This window comes from Saccopteryx bilineata, chromosome 6 (genome assembly GCF_036850765.1).
Source record: "Saccopteryx bilineata isolate mSacBil1 chromosome 6, mSacBil1_pri_phased_curated, whole genome shotgun sequence".
Classification (NCBI taxonomy): Eukaryota; Metazoa; Chordata; class Mammalia; order Chiroptera; family Emballonuridae; genus Saccopteryx; species Saccopteryx bilineata.
The window spans coordinates 195,085,425-195,104,489 of NC_089495.1; the positions used below are offsets into that span (position 1 = coordinate 195,085,425).

At 46.7% G+C, this 19,065-nt stretch overlaps 1 long non-coding RNA gene across 1 annotated transcript; it reads right to left on the reverse strand.

Moving 5' to 3' along the window:
- Positions 1 to 1,285: 1,285 nt before the first annotated feature.
- On the reverse strand, positions 1,286 to 2,372 carry LOC136307654 (uncharacterized). Its single transcript, XR_010725977.1, has 3 exons — positions 2,291 to 2,372; positions 1,993 to 2,151; positions 1,286 to 1,437 (listed from the first exon to the last, which is right to left on the reverse strand). It is a non-coding gene; the product is annotated as an uncharacterized lncRNA (long non-coding RNA).
- Positions 2,373 to 19,065: the final 16,693 nt, after the last annotated feature.

Below are 19,065 nucleotides of genomic sequence, written 5' to 3' on the forward strand. Positions count from 1 at the left end.
CTGTCCCTGTCTGTCCCTCTCTGACTCTCTCTGTCTCTGCCACAAAAAAAAAAAAAAAAAAATTACACTTTACTTTCAATATTATTTTCTATTTTTCTATTGGTTTCAGAGCACCTCCAGTCTTAAAAAGCACTTTTACCTTTAGTATTTCAGTGGATATAATTGCATCCATTTTAAAGATGGGGAAACTGAGGCTGTGAAAGATCTAATCAATTGCTCATAGCCACCCAGTCAGTCAGAGGCAGATATGATATTAAAAGATAGAATTCGGGCCCTGGCCGGTTGGCTCAGTGGTAGAGCATCAGCCTGGCGTGCAGGAGTCCCAGGTTCGATTCTTGGCCAGGGCACACAGGAGAAGCGCCCATCTGCTTCTCCACCCCTCCCCCTCTCCTTCCCCTCTGTCTCTCTCTTCCCCTCCCGCAGCCAAGGTTCCATTGGAGCAAAGTTGGCCCGGGTGCTGAGGATGGCTCCATGGCCTCTGCCTCAGGCGCTAGAATGGCTCTGATTGTGGCAGAGCGATGCCCCAGATGGGCAGAGCATCGCCCCCTGATGGGCATGCCGGGTGGCATGCGGGAGTCTGTCTGACTGCCTCCCCGTTTCCAACTTAAAAGAAAAATACCAAAAAAAAAAAAAGAATTTGTGCACCATTTTTGGGCAGGAAGTGAGAAAATACAAGGCTAGATAATATTTCATTATTCAATAGATTAAGGCTTCAACCCCCAAACTATGAGCCAAGATAGTTAAGCTGGGTGAACAACAGACAAAACCCTCTTTTTCTGATTTATGATGGCCTAAATTTTAGACCCTAAAGTAGCCTAGAACTCAGGCACTGCTCTTCTCCATTTCCACCCCAAGTCCCAAATCCAGTCCTAGCTCCTACTACTCTGACAAGTGGAAAGGCCACCACCAGCAGTATCAGAGAAACTGTAGCAAAAAGCCTTGCTCCTTCATCTCAGAATAATGTCTGACTCAAAACTCAGAAACTATGACTCAAAATGCCCCGGGATCCAAGGTCAGATTTTGGAATCTGACCAACAGAGAATCTGAGTGTGAGAAGACACAGGAAGAGAGAAACATCAGGAAAACAGAAAGAAGTGCAGGCTTTGATCAAAACTATGTGAAAAGCATTACCCCCAACCTGTGTTCCAATCCCTAAAAGATCTTCCCAAAAGGCTGAAGACAGAGAAAGGGGTGTGGGGGAGGGGAAGAAAGAGACAGGGGCAGGAGAGGGGAGATCCAGTAGTCATAGGTTTTCATGGACAGTCATTTTAAATATATAGCGCTTTATTTCTTTGTGTTGTTTTCGTATGAATAAGCACTGAACTCTGATGGACGGCTCCAGGATGAGGAAATCATGGAAGAGTTGGGAATCAGTTATCCGAGTCTGAGCCTGTACTACCAGCGTCTTCTCAGGCCCAATTAAGAAGGGGTTTCTACCTGAGGAGAGATGACAGAAGCAGAGATATGAGACGGTGCAAACTGTGCAGGGGACTCGGGCTGAGTCCCAACAGCGCTGTGGTCTGAATCCTGCCCGGGACCTTCCTCCCAGGAGCACTGAGAACCGGGGCCTGGGCATCAGGAATTCTAGGCCGGCCATCCTCGCGCACGATATAATCTTATAATCCTTTACTACGCAATCTAAATGTGAAGTGGAAAGTGATTCCCTGTTACAAGCTGGATGAAAAAACAAGGGCAACCGAAAACAGTCATCATAAAAATTCAGTAATAGTTGAGGAGCTTAAAGCTAATCTTATCCAAATGTCCCCACCATTCCACAGGGCAGCGACGCCCATGACAGAAAATGAATTCTTTCCTGAGGAGCGAGGTCTCCTTACTGTCCTCGAGGCGAAAGTTTCAGGGCAGATGCCAATGGGAAAGCTCTGATCACAATGATTTCCGGGGACACGGACAGGTCTCGGCTGCCTCTGGATCACCTGGCTCTCCAAAATGTTCTGGGGCAAAGTCAAGAACAGCAAGTGTGAGGTTTCTTACCTCAATTCAGAGTGTTCCAGGGCTCCATGCACTGATATCTACAGTTGTAGAAACAACACTTCTTGGCCTTCTGGCATCCGCTATCCTGCCGGCACACAGGTATCATTCTGAAAGGGCAATCGTTTAAGAACTCTGGGCAGTATCCGGATTTCTTCAACGCTGAGGAGAAAAGCCCCAGAGTGAGTTGGGGGCACCTGTGCATTGTGGCCGGGCATCAGTGCCAGCTTGTCCCATGGACCCCTCTGAGGAAGTGCTCCCCACCCCTGCCACACACAGCACCGCCTCGCCCTGCACTCACTCTTCTTCTTCTGCACTCCACCGGGCTGCGCCAGGTGGAAGCAAAAAAGGAGGAAGATCACGGTGAGTACAAAGAGGCTTCTCAGCTTCATCTCGCAGTAGTGCATGGGTGAACACAGCGGGGGCAGCTGTTTATATGTCTATGGCAGGGGCCCGCCGGCAGGGGGAGCTGTCGTCCCAACGGCCCAAAGTCAGAAGTGCAATATTGAAGTTCTTTGAAAATACAAAGGTCACACAGATCGGTTGTGGGACTGCAAACATGTTGAGAATAGAACTGCAAACCCTTTACATTATTGGCCTGTTAAAAAAAATTGGGAAAGAATTTTCCCTTGAATTTGGACTGAAGCACACAAAGGACAGGCCAAGCTAGAGCCAGAAGACAGTGGTGTAGAGGCACAGGAAAAACAAGAAGACACCAGGGGGCAGCTACAGGACCACAGTAGGAGGAAAGGAGAGGAACCGCACACCTGCACAGTCACTATTATCAGAAATAAGCAAACAACTTTGATACCAAAACATGACAATGATATCACCTGCAAGGAAAACTATATGCCAATCTTGCGAGAAAAATGAGGCAAAAATTGGCCCTGGCAGGTTGGCTCAGCGGTAGAGTGTCAGCCTGGCGTGTGGAAGTGCCAGGTTCAGTTCCCAGTCAGGGCACACAGAAGAAACGACCATCTGCTTCTCCACATCCCACCCCCTTCTTGTCCTCTCGCAGCCATGGCTTAAGCAGTTTGAGCAAGTTGGCTCCCAGTGCTGAGGGCTTCTGTTTCCGCCTCCACCTCAGGTACTAAAATGGCTTGAGCAATGGAGCAACACCCCAGATAGGCAGAGCATTGCCCCCCAGTGGGCTTACTGGGTGTATCCCGGTCACGGTGCATGCAGGAGTCTGCCTCTGCCTCCATGCCTCTCACATAAAAATAAATAAATAAACTAAGGCAAAAATCCTAAACAAAATATTAGCCAGTGAATTTTGTCCTATATAAAAATGATGATACATCGTGAACAAGTGGGGAGTTATTTCAACAATGTCTAGTAAGTTTAATATTCTAAAGTAACTCAATGGAATAGTCCTTATTAATATAATAAAGGGAAAAGCATATGGTCATTTTCATATCATTAGTAAAATATGTGCAAAATCACTAAATCAATTACCAGATTAATCAATTAATCAATAAATGATAGAAGAATATAATAACCTAGGATTAGAAGTTCATTTTAATTTGATAGCTAGCCTCTACAATAACCCTACTGCTTTCAGGAAGCCATTAGAACACTGACAAATATGGCTAAGATCAACCTTTTCAGAACCCCAGAACTTCACCAAAGGCTCACAACAATCCACGGAGTGTTTATTCAAGAAAGAGAGGTGGATCTCGGCAAGAAGAGTTTGACTTGCCCTATCCCCATCCTTTTCTCCTAGCTGTGTGGTGGCCCTGAAGCCAGCAGGCTCACCCAGCAGCCCATGAGCACCAGCAGCTCAGCCACCGCAGCAGGGAGAATGGACTACATGCTACACCAAAGCTCCACCTTCGGGAAATGTCACCATTTGACCTGTCCAGTAGTTTCATAAAAAGCTCTGTCCTTGGGGCATTTTTTTTTTTTTTTTAGAAATTAAATTTAAGAGGGTGACATTGTTCAAAGAGTACAGAGGTTTAATCCACCCACCTAACTCAGAGCTTGCTCTTTGTGGTCAAGTCTATCCATGGATCAGTTTTTTGACAGCACAGCTTCTTCAGACAGGGAGACCAGCTGGAGCTGATAAGAAGCTGACCAAAAAACATAAAAGGAAAAAGTGAGAGATGAGCTATCGAGGAGGGTTTGAAAATCTCTTTCTTATTTGTGGGAATCTAGAAGGTCACACACACATGTGGGCGTGTACCCATGCCCAGTGCTATGTATGTGAAGCCAATAGCCAGGGCCACCATCACAGCAGCCTGGCCCATGCAGGTTCGCATTGGATTCGGACAGATGGTAATGAAACAACGGAGCCAAGTACTGATGGGCCATTAGTTTTAATCCTAGCTTGCACCCGGTGGGCAAGAAATACACACACTGGGCTCCAAACCCCACTCATTCAGTGCTCACAAAGCCACTGACTTATCCGAGTTTCCTAGAAGCAAAGGTTTCTAGCTCACCAGTCTCATTCACCTCTGCTCCTCAACTCCTCTCTGCACAAACTGCACAAACTGGCTTCTCCTTCAACACTCCACCATCTTGGCTGCCTCTCCTCTCCTCCACGTGGCCTTTCTCTGCTCTCTCCTCTAATGCTAATCTCAGGAACCGAGAGAGCAAGCTCCCAGTCTGCCCCCATTTTATAGTGTAGAAATCAAAACCTTTAATCCAATATACAAATAAGGAAGTCTCTAATACAAAGTCATTTATCTGAGGCATAATGAGATTCCTCATGAGAGTTCACCACCCCACATCAAAAAGGGTGGGAAAGGCTTAGTCCTAAAACCAAGTCCCAGGCTACAAGGATCCTGCATGCCCACAGCCCGCCCCAACACACATTAATATCACCTGGGCAACGGGCTTCCATATGGATAGCACCATCTTTAACAAAGTGAGCATAGTATTTTATCTGCTCAACAGTGTACATGTCTCAGTTATTGTAAAATGAGTGACCTGGTCTCTTAATACCCATCTGGCTTGAGAAAGACTACAAGATTCTAAGCAAAGGTCTCTGTGTGGTGAGGAGTAAATTGGCAAGAGAAGAGCAGGAAGACATCAAAATGGTGTAGGACACTTGGCCTTTTTTTTTTTTTTTTGTATTTTTCTGAAGTTGGAAAGGGGAAGGCAGTCAGACAGACTCCCGCATGCGCCTGACCGGGATCCACCTGGCATGCCCACCAGGGGGCGATGCTCTGCCCATCTGGGGCATTGCTCTGTTGCAACCAGAGCCATTCTAGCACCTGAGGCAGAGGCCATGGAGCCATCCTCAGCGCCTGGGCCAACGTTGCTCCAATGGAGCCTCGGCTGCAAGAGGTGAAGAGAGAGAGAGAGGAAGGAGAGGGGGAGGGGTGGAGAAGCAGATGGGCGCTTCTCCTGTGTGCCCTGGCCGGGAATCAAACCTAGGACTCCTGCACGCCAGGCTGACGCTCTACCACTGAGCCAACCGGCCAGGGCCCACTTGGTCTTTTGCGCAATGTCCATTAATAGTTGAATTGTTCTTATCTTCCCCTCAAATTTACATTATCTTTGATTCTCCACTTTGGTTTGAGTCACTCTATTTTCCTGGAATTCCTGTTACAAACTTGTTCTCTGGTACAGTTAAACAAATCTTTTTTTTTTTAAGACTTTTAAATTTTTATTTATAATTATTTAAAAAAATTTTTTTTAGCCTGACCTGTGGTGGCGCAGTGGATAAAGCGTCGACCTGGAAATGCTGAGGTCGCTGGTTCAAAACCTGAGCTTGCCTGGTCAAGGCACATATCGGAGTTGATGCTCCCAGCTCCTCCCCCCTGTCTCTCTCTCTCTCTCTCTCTCTCTCTCTCTCTCTCTTCTCTCTAAAATGAATAAATAAAAAAAAATGTTTCTACATAAAAAAAAAAAAAATTTTTTTTAGGTGAGAGGAGGGGAGATAGTGAGGCAGACTCCCGCATGCGCCCTTACCAGGATCCACCCAGCAACCCCATCAGGGGCCAATGCTCCAGTACCTAGCTATTCTTTTTTTTTTTTTTGTATTTTTCTGAAGCTGGAAACAGGGAGAGACAGTCAGACAGACTACCGCATGCCCCCGACCGGGATCCACCCGGCACGCCCACCAGGGGCGATGCTCTGCCCACCAGGGGGCGATGCTCTGCCCCTCTGGGGCGTTGCTCTGCCATGACCAGAGCCACTCTAGTGCCTGGGGCAGAGGCCAAGGAGCCACCCTCAGCGCCCGGGCCATTGTTGCTCTAGTGGAGCCTCGGCTGCCGGAGGGGAAGAGAGAGACAGAGAGGAAGGAGAGGGGGAGGGGTGGAGAAGCAGATGGGCGCTTCTCCTGTGTGCCCTGGCCGGGAATCGAACCCAGGACTTCTGCACACCAGGCCGACGCTCTACCACTGAGCCAACCGGCCAGGGCTACCTAGCTATTTTTAGCACCTGAGGCTGCTGCGCTCCAACGGAGCATCCTCAGCACCTGGGGCAGTGCTTAAACCAATTTAATCACTAGCTGCAGGAGAGAAAGAGAAAAGAAGAGTAGGAGAAGGGGAGAAACAGATGGTCATTTCTCCTGTGTGCCCTGATGGAGAATTGATCCTGGGACGTCCATACGCCAGGCCAATGCTCTATCCACTGAGCCACCAGCCAGGGCCTAAAGATTTAATTGATTTTTTTTTTTTTAGAAAGAGAGACAGAAACATCAATTTATTGTCCCACCTATTTATGCATTCACTGGTTGCTTCTTGAATGTGCCCTGACTAGGGATACCTTCATGTTTCAGAGTGAGGCTCTAAACAACTGAGCTATTCAGCCAGGGCCCAGCAAGTCTTTTTTTTAAAGGCTACTAGTCCTCTTGACTTAGTCACATCTTAAATAAAGAGAAAAGGCATTTCAGGACAGACAGTTCCTGACTTCAGCTCTGCCCTTGACCCCTAGTATGGATTCTGACGGCATTTCTAGACTTCGGTTTCTCCATCTGCCAGATGAAGGTATTTGTCTGGCTTATGTCAAAGGGGACTTTTGTGATAAGGTGCCAAGGAACTGCAAAATTGTTAACATGAAAATTTTAAAAGGAAGAGTCATGCCCCTTACCCCTCTTTTCTGAGGAAGAAAAAACAAGAAGAAGAGCTTACAGGGGCAAAAATCAGCTAGTCATATAGTTTAACTAGTTCCTATTGTTCTCTGCAAGGACTGATGCCACTTGCTAGACAGAGCAAAGAAGCTAGAACCTATCTGAAAATCCCTTCCTCTTCTCTTCTCTTAAAAGCCTTCAGGAAACAATGTTTACGTACCTTAATTAAAAATTCCTACACTAATCCTGACTTCCTCCCATCCTGGAGTCATGAGAGTGACCTATACCTCTAGACAAAGGGATCACCAGCTCCCACCCTCCTGCATGAAAAACCTGTATTCTGTAACATTTTATATGCTTTCTAATAATCATCATTTTGAAATTTTTTGTATGTGCAAAACTAGTAAACTAAGTAAACGGGGACTAGCTTTGGACTTCCTAATAAGCTAACCCCAACCCTCTTTGCAAAAGTAACTTCATTTAGTTTCTCTCTGTAAAGCCAGCAGCCCGGCCCATGCAGGTTCGCATTGGATTCGGACAGTCGGTAAAGAAACAACGGAGCCACAAACTGGTGGGTCATAGTCTTTAATCCTAGCTTGCACCCGGCAGGCAAGTAAAAACACACACTGGGCTCCAAAACCCAATCACATTCAGTGCTCACAAAGCCACTGACTTATCCGAGTTTCCTAGAATCAAAGGTTTCTAGCTCACCAGCCTTATTCTCCTCAGTTCCCCATCTCCTTCCTTATCCCAGATACAAACTCTACACAAACTGGCATTTCACTCAGCACTCCGCCATCTTGGCTGCTTTTCCTGGCTCCTCCACGTGGCCTCCTTCCGCTGCTGGCTCTACTCTCTCTGCTCTCTCATGCTAATCTCAGGAACCAAGAGCACAAACTCCTGCTCCGTCCCCATTTTATAGTGTAGAAATCCAAACCCTTAATCCAATATACAAAATAGGGAAGTCTCTAATACAAAGTCACTTTCTGAGGCATGATTGGATTGTACCACCCCACATCAAAAAGGGGTGGGAAAGGCTTAATCCCAAAACCAAGCCCCAGGCTACAAGGATCCTGCCTGCCCCCAACACACATTAATATCACCTGGGCAACGGCCTCCACGTGGGCAGCAGCGTTATCTTTTACAAAGTGAGCATAATACATTTTATCTGCCCAACACTCTCCTTATCCTAAAGTAAACATTTCCCACTATTGTGGCAACAGGAATAGGTTGTAAATCCTAGAAGGTTTGGGAATGTCTTTGTCAGGTATGTAAAACACTCGTCACTACTGTGTTATCTTATGGTCTTGGTGTGTAGGAGTGTTTTTTCCTTTTGACAGATCCTATAGATAAATATTATAAACAAGACAGCAAAAATTCAATAAGCTTGTTAGTAAATGACTTTTATACCATGCTCCCCCCCCCAACCAGTATGTGATTATGTCTATTGTAAAGCCAGTAGCCACGGCCACCATCACAGCAGCCCAGCCCATGCAGGTTCGTACTGGATTCGGACAGTCGGTAAAGAAACAACGGAGCCAAAAACTGGTGGGCCATCATCTTTAGTTCTAGCTTGCACCCGGCGGGCAAGTAAAAACACACAATGGGCTCCAAAACCCACTCACATTCAGTGCTCACAAAGCTACTGACTTATCCGAGTTTCCTAGAATCAAAGGTTTCTAGCTCACCAGGCTTATTCACCTCTGTTCTCCATCTCCTTCTTTCTCCCTGCACAAAATCTGCACAAACTGGCTTCTCACGCAACACTCCGCCATCTTGGCTGCTTCTCCTGGCCTCCTCCATGTGGCCTTTCTCTGCTCTCTGCTGTGCTCTCTCTGCTCTCTCATGCTAATCTCAGGAACCAAGAGCTCAAGCTCCTGTTCTGCCCCCATTTTATAGTGTAGATTCATAACCTTTAATTCAATATACAAAACAGGGAAGTTTCTAATACAAAGTCACTTATCTGGGGCATGATGGGATTCTACCACCCCACATCAAAACGGGTGGGAAAGGCTTAATCCTAAAACTAAGCCCCAGGCTACAAGGATCCTGCCTGCCCACAGCCCACAGAGACACACATTAATATCACCTGGGCAACGGCCTCCACGTGGGCAGCGCCATCTTTAACAAAGTGAGCATAATACATTTTATCCGCCCAACATCTATATAACCAGCCTTAGAGCTATATTCTGGACTGCATGATTTGGAATTATGCCCCATGCATGTCATCAACTTAATAATAATAAAGCTCCTTCTAAAATTTCTTCTACAACCTATCTTGGTGTCTCTATATAACTCGCAGGATTACTTGACAACACTTTTGTAGAGCCAGTAGCCACGGCCAGGGCCAGCATCAGAGCAGCCCAGCCCATGCAGGTTCGCATTGGATTCGGACAGTCGGTAAAGAAACCATGGAGCCAAAAACTGGTGGGCCATAGCCTTTAATCCTACCTTGCACCCGGCGGGCAAGTAAAAATACACACTGGGCTCCAAAACCCAGTCACACTCAGTGCTCACAAAGCCACTGACTTATCCGAGTTTCCTAGAATCAAAGGTTTCTAGCTCACCAAACTTATTCTCCTCAGTTCCCCATCTCCTTCCTTATCCCAGATACAAACTCTACACAAACTGGCATCTCACTCAGCACTCCGCCATCTTGGCTGCTTCTCCTGGCCTCCTCCACGTGGCCTTTCTCTGTTCTCCTCTGCTCTCTCTTGCTAATCTCAGGAACCAAGCGCACAAACTCCCGCTCCGTCCCTATTTTATAGTGTAGAAATCCAAATCCTTAATCCAATATACAAAATAGGGAAGTCTCTAATACAAAGTCACTTTCTGAGGCATGATTGGATTGTACCACCCCACATCAAAAAAGGGTAGGAAAGGCTTAATCCCAAAACCAAGCCCCAGGCTACAAGGATTCCGCCTGCCTTTAGCCCACCCCAACACACATTAATATCACCTGGGCGACAGCCTCCTTGTGTTATCTTTAACAAAGTGAGCATAATACATTTTATCTGCCCAACAACTTTCAACTCCAAATTCAGTGGAAGAGTGTGGCTCAGGGCCTCCGGTGTTGTAAGGTACCAAAAAGCTGCAAATTAATATTGATATTCTGGGAGGAAAGGTCAGGCTTTTCCATCAGGCTTTCCTGTCCTGTCCCTCCTTTAGGGAGGGGAGGGAGAGGAATGTAGAAGTCTCCTGATTTACAAGCATGACTAGGATCATTTGGTTTTAAATTCTCTGAAAGGATTAAGGTTATCTGAGAAACTTCTCTTTCATTGGGAAACAGGATTTACATACCACCTTGCATTGATTGTAGTTCCTCCCCCTTCCTGGAATCTTTTTTTTTTTTTTTTCCTTCCTGGAATCTTTTTTTTTTTTTTTTTTAAACTTTTCAATTAGGCATTTTATTTTTATTTTTTTATTTTTATTTTATTTTTTACAGAGACAGTGAGTCAGAAAAAGGGATAGAGAGGGACAGACAGACATGAACGGAGAGAGATGAGAAGCATCAATCATTAGTTTTTTGTTGAGCGTTGCAACACCTTAGTTGTTCATTGATTGCTTTCTCATATGTGCCTTGACCGCGGGCCTTCAGCAGACCAAGTAACCCCTTGCTGGGTCCAGTGACCTTGGGTTCAAGTTGGTGGGCTTTTGCTCAAACCAGATGAACCCATGCTCAAGCTGGGGACCTCTGGGTCTTGAACCTGGGTCTTCCGCATCCCAGTCCAATGCTCTATCCACTGCGCCACCACCTGGTCAGGCTCCTTCCTGGAATCTTGAGAGTAAAATACCTCTAGGCTAGTGAGGGAAGAGAGACCCTAAAAATCTTTGATTGTGTTACCTGAAAAGTCTTTCTTTTTCTTTCTTTTTTTTTTTTTTTACAGAGACAGAGAGTGGGATAGATAGGGACGGACAGACAGGAACGGAGAGATGAGAAGCATCAATCATTAGTTTCTTGTTGCACATTGCAACACCTTAGTTGTTCATTGATTGCTTTCTCATATGTGCCTTGACCGCAGGCCTTCAGCAGAGTAACCCCTTGCTCGAGCCAGCAACCTTGGGTCCAAGCTGGTGAGCTTTTGCTCAAACCAGATGTTGGGCAGATAAAATATATTATGCTCACTTTGTTAAAGATGGCGCTGCCCACACAGAAGCCGTCGCCCAGGTGATATTAATGTGTGTTGGGGGCAGGCTGTGGGCAGACAGGATCCTTGAAGCCTGGGGCTTGGTTTTAGGACTAAGCCTTTCCCACCCTTTTTTGATGTGGGGTGGTACAATCCTATCATGCCTCAGAAAGTGACTTTGTATTAGAGACTTCCCTATTTTGTATATTGGATTAAAGGTTTGGATTTCTACACTATAAAATAGGGGCAGAGTGGGAGCTTGCACTCTTGGTTCCTGAGATTAGCATTAGAGGAGAGAGCAGAAAGGAGAGCAGAGAGAGACTACGTGGAGGAGGCCAGGAGAAGCAGTCAAGATGGCGGAGTGTTGAGTGAGAAGCCAGTTTGTGTAGAGGAAGAGTTTGTGCAGAGTTTCTAGGTGTTGGGCAGATAAAATATATTATGCTCACTTTGTTAAAGATGACATTGCCCACGTGAGGTCATCGCCCAGGTGATATTAATGTGTGTTGAGAATCCTTGTAGCCTGGGGCTTGGTTTTGGGATTAAGCCTTTCCCACCCTTTTTGATGTAGGGCGGTACAATCCAATCATGCCTCAGAGAAGTAAGTTTGTATTAGAGACTTCCCTATTTTGTATATTGGATTAGAGGTTGTGAAGCTACAGTATAAAGTGGGGGCAAAACGGGAGTTTGGGCTCTTGGTTCCTGAGATTATCATTAGAAGAGAGTGCAGAGGAGAGCAGAGAAAGGCCACGTGGAGGAGGCCAGGAGAAGCAGCCAAGATGGTGGAGTGCTGAGTGAGATGCCAGGTTGTACAGAGTTTGTATCTGGGATAAGGAAGGAGATGGGGAACAGAGGTGAATAAGTCTGGTGAGCTAGAAACCTTTGATTCTAGGAAACTCGGATAAGTCAGTGGCTTTGTGAGCACTAAATGTGACTGAGTTTTGGAGCCCAGTGTGTATTTTTACTTGCCCGCCGGGTGCAAGCTAGAATTAAAGACTATGGCCCATGCCTGACCTGTGGTGGCGCAGTGGATAAAGCGTCGACCTGGAAATGCTGAGGTTGCCGGTTCGAAACCCTGGGCTTGCCTGGTCAAGGCACATATGGGAGTTGATGCTTCCAGCTCCTCCCCCTTTCTCTCTGTCTCTCTCTCCTCTCTCTCCCTCTCTCTCTCCTCTCTAAAAAAAAAAAAGAATAAATAAATAAATAAATAAATAAAAAGAAGACTATGGCCCATCAGTTTTTGGCTCCGCTGTTTCTTTACCGACTGTCCGAATCCAATGCGAACCTGCATGGGCTGGGCTGCTGTGGTAGTGGCCCTGGCCCTGGCTTCTGGCTTTACACTAGGAAACTCGGATAAGTCAGTAGCTTTGTGAGCACTGAATATGAGTGGGTTTTGGAGCCCAGTGTGTGTTTTACTTGCCCGCCGGGTGCAAGCTAGAATTAAAGAAGATGGCCCATCAGTTTTTGGCTCCGTTATTTCTTTACCAACTGTCCAAATCCAATGTGAACCTGCATGGGCTGGGCTGCTGTGATGGTGGCCGTGGCCACTGGCTTTACACCAGATGAGCCCGCACTCAGGCTGGCGACCTCGGGGTCTTGAACCTGGGTCCTCGGCATCCCAGTCAGATGCTCTATCCACTGCGCCACTGCTTGGTCAGGCTACCTTGAAAGTCTTAATGTTTCTGTGTATCCCCTAGACCAGTGGTCCCCAACCTTTTTTGGGCCACGGACTAGTTTAATGTCAGAAAATATTTTCACAAACCAGACTTTAGGGCAGGGGTCCCCAAACTTTTTTTTTTTTCTTTATTTTATTTATTCATTTTTAGAGAGGAGAGAGACAGAGGGAGGAGCTGGAAGCATCAACTCCCATATGTGCCTTGACCAGGCAAGCCCAGGGTTTCGAACCGGCGACCTCAGCATTTCCAGGTCAGCGCTTTATCCACTGCGCCACCACAGGTCAGGCGGTCCCCAAACTTTTTACACAGGGGGCCAGTTCACTGTCCCTTAGACCATTGGAGGGCCGGACTATAAAAAAAACTATGAACAAATCCCTATGCACACTGCACATATCTTATTTTAAAGTAAGAAAACAAAACGGGAACAAATACAATAATTAAAATAAAGAACAAGTAAATTTAAATCAACAAACTGACCAGTATTTCAATGGGAACTATAGGCCTGCTTTTGCCTAATGAGATGGTCAATATGCTCCTCTCACTGAGCACCAATGAAAGAGGTGCCCCTTCGGAAGTGCGGCGGGGGCCGGATAAATGGCCTCAAGGGGCCGCATGCGGCCCGCCGGCCGTAGTTTGGGGACCCCTGCTTTAGGGTGAGACAGATAAATGTATCACATGACTGAGTCAAGTGTCAAGAGTGAGTCTTAGACGGATATAACAAAGGGAATCTGGTCATTTTTTAAAAATAAAACATCGTTCAGACTTAAATATAAATAAAACAAAAATAATGTAAGTTATTTATTCTTTCTCTGTGGACCGGTACCAAATGGCCCACGGACCGGTACCGGTCCGCGGCCTGAGGGTTGGGGATCGCTGCCCTAGACCAGTGGGAGTCAACCTGGTCCCTACCGCCCATTAGTGCACGTTCCAGCTTTCATGGTGGTTGGTAGTGGAGCAACCAAAGCATAAATAAAAAGATTGATTTAACTATAGTAAGTTGTTTTATAAAGATTTATTCTGCTAAACAGCAAAAATTCGACATAAAGTACTTGGTAAGTGTTGGGCAGATAAAATATATTATGCTCACTTTGTTAAAGATGGCGCTGCTCATTTGGAAGCCCGTTGCCCAGGTGATATTAATGTGTGTTGGGGGCGGGCTGTAGGCAGGCAGGATCCTTGTAGCCTGGGGCTTGGTTTTAGGACTAAGCCTTTCCCACCCTTTTTGATGTGGGGTGGTGCAATCCCATCATGCCTCAGGTAAGTGACCCCTGTATTAGAGACTTCCCTATTTTGTATATTGGATTAAAGGTTTTGATTTCTGCATTATAAAGTGGGGCAGACTGGGAGTTTGCTCTCTGGGCTCCTGAGATTAGCATTAGAGAGCAGAGAGCAAAGTAAGGCCACATGGAGGAGAGGAGAGACAGCCAAGATGGCGGAGTGCTGAAAGAGAAGCCAGTTCGTGCAGAGTTTGTGTAGAGAGAAGGAGCTGGGGAACAGAGGTGAATAAGGCTGTTGAGCTAGAAACCTTTGATCCTAGGAAACTCGGATAAGTCAGTAGCTTTGTGAGCACTGAATGAGTGGGTTTTGGAGCCCATTGTGTGTTTTTACTTGCCCGCTGGGTGCAAGCTAGGATTAAAGCTAATGGCCCACCAGTTCTTGGCTCCGTTGTTTCATTACCATCTGTCCAAATCCAATGCGAACCTGCATGTGAATGGCCACAATGGTGGTTCCTGGCTTTACAGTAAGTAATTATTATTATATGCTTTAACTTGCTGTAACTCTGCTTCATAAATTTGATAAAGTAAAGTTACTTCCCTACTTTATAAATCACCATTACTGTGGAACCGGTGGGCGGTTAGAAAATTTTACTACTAACAGAGATACAAAAGTGGGCGGTAGGTATAACAAGGTTGACTACCCCTGCCCTAGACAAATGTAATAATCTTGTTAATAATTGTGCCATGACGTCATGCTCTCCCCTGCCTGCGTGTGATCAAGGGTATATAAGCAGCCCCGGAACTATTTTGGGGGCTGCACGATCTGGGCCTGCGGATGCCCCGTGTCGGCCATATGCGGCTGGCATATTTAAACTTTCCTCTTTTAATAAAACTCTTCAAAATTTATCTGGACTGGGTGTCTCTGCGTAGACTCGATGAAGTGAGGTATGGTGCCTTTCAGAATCTGGGGTGTGGTACTTTATAACACTGGGACAAGCTGAGAAGCACTTGGTGTCTATGCATGACCCTTGTCACGCTGGACTCCTGGGGGCAGACACACATGGCCAGCTAGAACAGAGTCTCCTCCTCTGAGAAGGTTCTGGACAAGAAGAGCCTCAGAGTGGCCAGAGAGTGTCCCCAAGTGATCAGTGACCCTGGCTACTCAACCCCCCAGGTACATGGAACAGAGCCTACTGATATTACATCAGGGTTACAGTTTGGCAAAAACCCCTCTGCTGGAGAACGCTCTGTCTCTGGGAGGGGCCTGGCAGCAGCCGCTGTTCCCAATTAAACACTGTTGGTCAAATCTGTAAATATGATATATGTTTGCTCGCTTATAGTTTGCATTGGGTTTGGGGGACAGGCTGTAAGCCTGCAAAGTTGTTATAACCTAAGGCTTAGTTTTAAAAACTAAGCTTTTCCCCACACCCTTGACTGTTGCATGATATGGGGTAGTGCACTCTCATGAGGAATCCCATTATGCCTCAGATAAGTGACTTTGTATCAGAGACTTTCTTGTTTGTATATTGGATTAAAGGTTTTGATTTCTACACTATAAAGGAAAGCAGAGAAAGGCCACGTGGAGGAGAGGAGAAGCAGCCAAGATGGCGGAGTGCTGAAGGAGAAGCCAGTTTGTGCAGAGAGAAGGAAATGGAGAACAGAGGTTGTAAAGCCAGTAGCCACGGCCACCATCACAGCCACCTGGCCCATGCAGGTTCACATCTGATTCGGACAGATGGTAATGAAACAACGGATCCAAGAACTGGTGGGCCATTACATTTAATCCTAGCTTGCACCCGGTGGGCAAGAAATACACACACTGGGAAAACACTTCCCTTTCCATTCAGGGCTCCCAAAGCCACTGACTTATCTGAGTTTCCTAGAATCAAAGGTTTGTACCTCACTAGCCTTATTCATCTCTGTTCCCCATCTCCTTCCTTCTCCCTGCGCAAACTGTGCACAAACTGGCTTCTCCTTCAGCACTCCACCATCTTGGCTGCCTCTCCTCTCCTTCATGTGGCCTTTCACTGCTCTCTACTCTAATGCTAATCCCAGGAACTGAGAGAGAGCAAGCTCTGGTCTGCCCCATTTTATAGTGTAGAAATAAAAACCTTTAATCCAATATACAAACAAGGAAGTCTCTGATACAAAGTCACTTAGGGTGGGAAAGCCTTAGTCTTAAAACTAAGCCTTAGGGGCCCTGGCCGGTTAGCTCAGTCAGTGGTAGAGCGTCGGCCTGGCATGCGGAAGTCCCAGGTTCGATTCTCGGCCAGGGCACACAGGAGAAGCGCCCATCTGCTTCTCTACCCCTCCCCCTCTCCTTCCTGTCTGTCTCTCTCTTCCCCTCCTGCAGCCAAGGCTCCATTGGAGCAAAGACGGCCCGGGCACTGGGGATGGCTCCATGGCCTCTGCCTCAGGCGCTAGAGTGGCTCTAGTTGTGACAGAGCCACGCCCCAGATGGGCAGAGCATCGCCCCCTGGTGGGCATGCCGGGTGGATCCCGGTCGGGCGCATGCGGGAGTCTGTCTAACTGCCTCCCCGTATCCAGCTTCAGAAAAAACTAAGCCTTAGGGTATAACAACCCTGCCCACACCCAACGCAAACTATAAGTGAGCAAACCTATATATCATATTTATAAACTTATTTGACCAACAGAGGTGAATAAGGCTGGTGAGGTACAAACCTTTGATTCTAGGAAACTTGGATAAGTCAGTGGCTTTGGGAGCCCTGAATGGAAAGGGAAGTGTTTTCTCACTGTGTGTATTTCTTGCCAGCCGGATGCAAGCTAGGATTAAAGCTAATGACCCACTAGTTCTTGGCTCCGTTGTTTCATTACCGTCTATTCGAATCAAATGTGAACCTGCATGGGCCAGGCGGCTACTGGCTTTACAGCCACATACTTTAAGACCGCAGGGCTCACCCTGGGCACCTCCTCCAGCATCTCAGGGTCATTTCACTAATGTCATGCAGCCCCAGACCTTCTCGTCTTCCCCATCGTTCTTGCTCTTTCCCCTCCACCTTATGCAGAGTTGAAAATGCCGTTAATAAGGCAGTAGGTGATTTATTTATTTGTTTATTTTCTTCTTCCTTTTTTTTTTTTGCAGGGACGGAGAGTCAGAGAGAGGGATAGATAGGGATAGACAGACAGGAACAGAGGGAGATGAGAAGCATCAATCATCAGTTTTTCGTTGCAACACCTTAGTTGTTCATTGATTGCTCTCTCATATGTGCCTTGACCGTGGGCCTTCAGCAGACTGAGTAACCCCTTGCTTGAGCCAGTGTCCTTGGGCTTAATAAGCTAGTGAGCTTTTTGCTCAAGCCAGATGAGCCCGCGCTCAAGCCGGCGACCTCGGGGTCTCGACCCTGAGTCTTCAGCATCCCGGTCCGATGCTCTATCCACTGCGCCACCGCCTGGTCAGGCAAGCAATAGGTGATTTAGACAATATCACCCAAAAGGCCTTGGAAGCCTTACAAGCTCCAATCTCCTTCCTTTTTACAGATGGTTAAACTATAGGCCAGAGACTGAGGCTAGAACACAACCCAGAGGGCAGCTGCCCTGTGCTCACAGTGGGTGTGAGAACGGTCTAGACAACTTTTACCTCATGACTACTGTGCATACAAACACCACTCCTATAATTACAGCCTATCCAAAGGTCAGTCTTGGGAGTGGGAGGCTGAACCCATGACCCCCAGGGAAGCTGGAAGGTCTAGATGCCTGCTCTCCCGGCCTCCTCTGCAGTCACTCCTGCATCATACGACACGTGCACAGGCTCCGTCGTGGATGTAGGGACTAGTGACAGTAGGAAGCAGACACAGAGGAAGGAAGAAATTAGAATTTATACCTGCAGCTGGAAGAGGAGTGGAAGTGATGTCAAAGGCTATGGAAGTGCTAGCTGGACAGGATGTGACGTCAACTTGCCCAGAGGCAGCAGAGGTGTGCTCTGTTGTGATTCGGGAGTAAAAGATAATGGGACAGATATTATGGATGAATTAGTGTCTCCATAAAAACACCAAGCTGAGGAAAGGGAAGACATAGTACTACTACCTAGTGTGAAAAAGCTGAGAACGTAAACCAGGGATCCCCAAACTATGGCCCATGGGCCGTATGCGGCCCCCTGAGGCCATTTATCAGGCTCCCACCGCACTTCCAGAAGGGGCACCTCTTTCATTGGTGGTCAGTGACAGGAGCACATTGACCATCTCATTAGCCAAAAGCAGGCCCATAGTTCCCATTGAAATACTAGTCAGGACCTGTGGTGGCATAGTGGATAAAGCGTCGACCTGGAAATGCTGAGGTCGCCAGTTCGAAACCCTAGGCTTGCCTGGTCAAGGCACATATGGGAGTTGATGCTTCCAGCTCCTCCCCCCTTCTCTCTCTCTGTCTCTCCTCTCTCTCTCTCTCTGTCTCTCTCCTTCTAAAATGAATAAACTTAAAAACAAACAAACATACAAACAAAAAGAAATACTGGTCAGTTTGTTGATTTAAATTTACTTGTTCTTTATTTTAAATATTTATTTGTTCCCGTTTTGTTTTTTTACTTTAAAATAAGATATGTGCAGTGTGCATAGGGATTTGTTCATAGTTTTTTTTATAGTCCGGCCCTTCAACGGTCTGAGGGACAGTGAACTGGCCCCCTGTGTAAAAAGTTTGGGGACCCCTGACGTAACCTGTGATTACAATAGGGGCAGAAAAATAATTCAGGTTTATCAAAAGTGACCTTGTGAAATAAATTACTGCTCATGGAGAAACTGACAGGAGAGGCGTCTTGCCGCATAGCTTGCTAGAAGAAGGCACTTTACTGGGGATATATGTCCATGGTGACTGGGGAGGTGGCACCATATATGCCATCCCCTTTGCAATTGCCAGTGGAAAGATTCCCTGGAATTTCATGGGGAGTTTGGAATTCTATGAAAATCCACAACGTAGGGGATGTTGGTATGCTGATGACTGCTCACTGTGTGGACTTTCCTTCTTATGTTTTAACACCTTCCTAGTTGAGCTCTTGTGAGGTATGAATAAGACTATACAACTAACAGGCTCCT